General features: G+C 42.2%; 1 protein-coding gene across 1 annotated transcript in view; it reads right to left on the bottom strand.

The window, feature by feature from the left end:
- dcc (DCC netrin 1 receptor) overlaps positions 1-2,500 on the bottom strand; it is a 263,672-nt gene that overhangs the window by 107,122 nt on the left and 154,050 nt on the right. The gene's annotated exons all lie outside the window — the stretch shown is intronic.

Here is a 2,500-nt window from a genome sequence, read left to right as displayed (position 1 = left end):
CTGCCTTGTAACAAGTTCTCTGTCTCTTGCAGTGGCTGTGTAATTGGATTAATTGAAATAAAAGGCTTTTGGCAGAAGCCCCACCCACAACGCATGGTTAACAAGATCAAGAGCGATGAATTGAAAAGGAACGGGTTGGGAGGGGAGCATACATGAAAAGATTAGGGCACAAGCCCCGCTGTGAACCCAGCACTGTTCCAAAACGCCCCCTCTCTCTTCTACAGCTAAATGTAAGAGATGAATTATAACATTCTAACAATGACAGGAAACATGAACCTGCCTCTCTGTTTGATTGGATGTCCCATCCAGACCTGAAACACGCTATAGGACGTTATGTCCGACTACCCATGTCCATCAAGGACCTCACTGTACAGACTCTTGGGCTACTGTCCTTTCTTCTCTTCCTTCCCTTCAAGATGACAGGACGGGTAAAAGCAGAACGATCCAGCCTCCACTGACACCGCTGACACCTGTCCTGACCACCTCACTGTCACACCGCCCCCGAGTGCTGTCCACAACCTTATCTCAATCTCTACATCATCTGATCAGATGCAAATAATGCCCATAATGTCCATAAATCATTTTTTCCAGGAAGAATGAAAGAACGCAGGGTGATCTGCTTTGGTCCATCTGCTGCGGTTTAAATGTCATTTCCACCGGTCTTTTCAAAAGCTACATATGCCCTCTTCAAAATTAGACACAATCCCCCTGCTCTAGCTTTGCAGAGAATCAACTCAGGCTCCACTGATATGGGTTAGTCTGACTCTAAAAAGAAAATCTCTTCTAAACAGATGTTTTTTTTTTCTTTTAGATGATTATATGCCTTTTATTAAGTTTATGCTTTGTGGATTATCTTCCAGGCATGTTGAGTCGTAAGGATTTAAACAATCTCAGTATTCCCTGTTCTCAGTTGAGTTAAAGGAGCAGGAGCATAGTTTCGACAGGAATAATAACAGAAAAAGCCTGACCCAATCCTAACTGAACCCAAACCTCTGTAAAAGTGCACGCTAAGCGCTGTTTTAAATAAAGCGCACTGTGAAAACTGAATTTCCAGCAGGCAGTGCTGATGTAAATATAAATAAGACATGTCTATGGACACAGACATAACGTAAGCGGTTAAGCGTGGTCGGAAACAGAGCTGAAAATGCTGGGTCATGTGTTTGGCACAGCTGGTCTGGAGCCCAGACCAGTTGGGTCAGCCTGACCTTTAATGAACAGGGTGGGTGTGTATAGAGTGGTGAGACAGTGGAGGAGGAGAAGGAGGAGTGTTTGCTTGAAAGCGAATGGATGTTGGGCAAGAGACGAAGCATTACTTTTAATATAATCAACCCCCTTCTTAAATTTTTGCTTAGAACTCCTTTTAAAAGTATGTATTTAAAACGTTATTGCTGGTAAATTTAAACAAAAATACATCCTCACAACAGACAATTTGCGCTCAGAGCTGATGAAGAGAACACCGTGATGATGATGAAGTATAAACTGCGGCCGATGTTTAAACAGCGGTGATGCTGTGGCTGGTTTGATACTGTACAAACATAGCACTTTCACCACACACACACGTTTTTAACTTTAACAATATGATCACATTTAAGAATAAGACCCACAGACAAAACTGCACTTTGCTTTAAAAAGTCCCTAAATCAAAAGTCCCTAAAGCGCAAATGGTGCCACACGCCACATGCCACCTGCCACATGGCAAATGGCATCAGGCTGGAGGTGGTGAGCTGTAGTCTTGCCCAGGGCGCATAAACCAACCGATTAGTTTAAAAGAAAAGCTTTTATCTTTGATCTGCTCTGTCAGCTCGTTGCACTTGCACATCCAAAATCCAAAGATAGAAGTTCTGTCTCTACCCATGCTCCCTCTGCGCTTTCCTTCCCCAGAAATAGACTAAACCCAATCTCAAACTCAAGTATCCGACCGTACTGAGGCAGGACGGTAAAACGAAGCTTCGCTCCTCTAAGTCTTGAATCCTTGCTGTATTGATACTTTACTTTCTTCCTAATACAAAAAAGCAAAACCATTAAAAACAACATATTGGAAAACAGCTGAATGTGGAACAGAGCAGCTTGCAGCAACGCTTGATATCAGTGCTATCCACAGACAGGAAAATTCAGTGTAAATATTTGATCAAAGACAGAGGCAACTACATTAAAACTAAATTCTAAGAAATCCCGCTTCCTCTATAAAGACATCTTTTGGTCGAGCTTATCTCGTAAAAGTTATGTATGCGTGTGCATTTGCATGAAAGTGTGTGTGTGTGTGTGTGTGTGTGTGTGAATGTGAGTGTGTGTAGAAGAGGAATCTCAGTCAGCACACACTGAAGTCATTCCACTAAATGCCTCATTTGTGAGAAATCTGTTACAAGGTATATTATAAAGACCCAGATTCAAATAGCCCATCTGAACACCTACTATTCAAATGAGAACTTTGGCTTAAATCGCTAATGTATGAGCAAAGAACCACTGTGTAAAATTGTGCTGTTTTTCCCCCCACTCATAG

This window comes from Chanos chanos, chromosome 9 (genome assembly GCF_902362185.1).
Source record: "Chanos chanos chromosome 9, fChaCha1.1, whole genome shotgun sequence".
NCBI classification, from domain to species: Eukaryota; Metazoa; Chordata; class Actinopteri; order Gonorynchiformes; family Chanidae; genus Chanos; species Chanos chanos.
The sequence above is the reverse complement of the archived record's forward strand: the minus strand, read 5'-3'. Positions and strand labels throughout refer to the sequence as shown.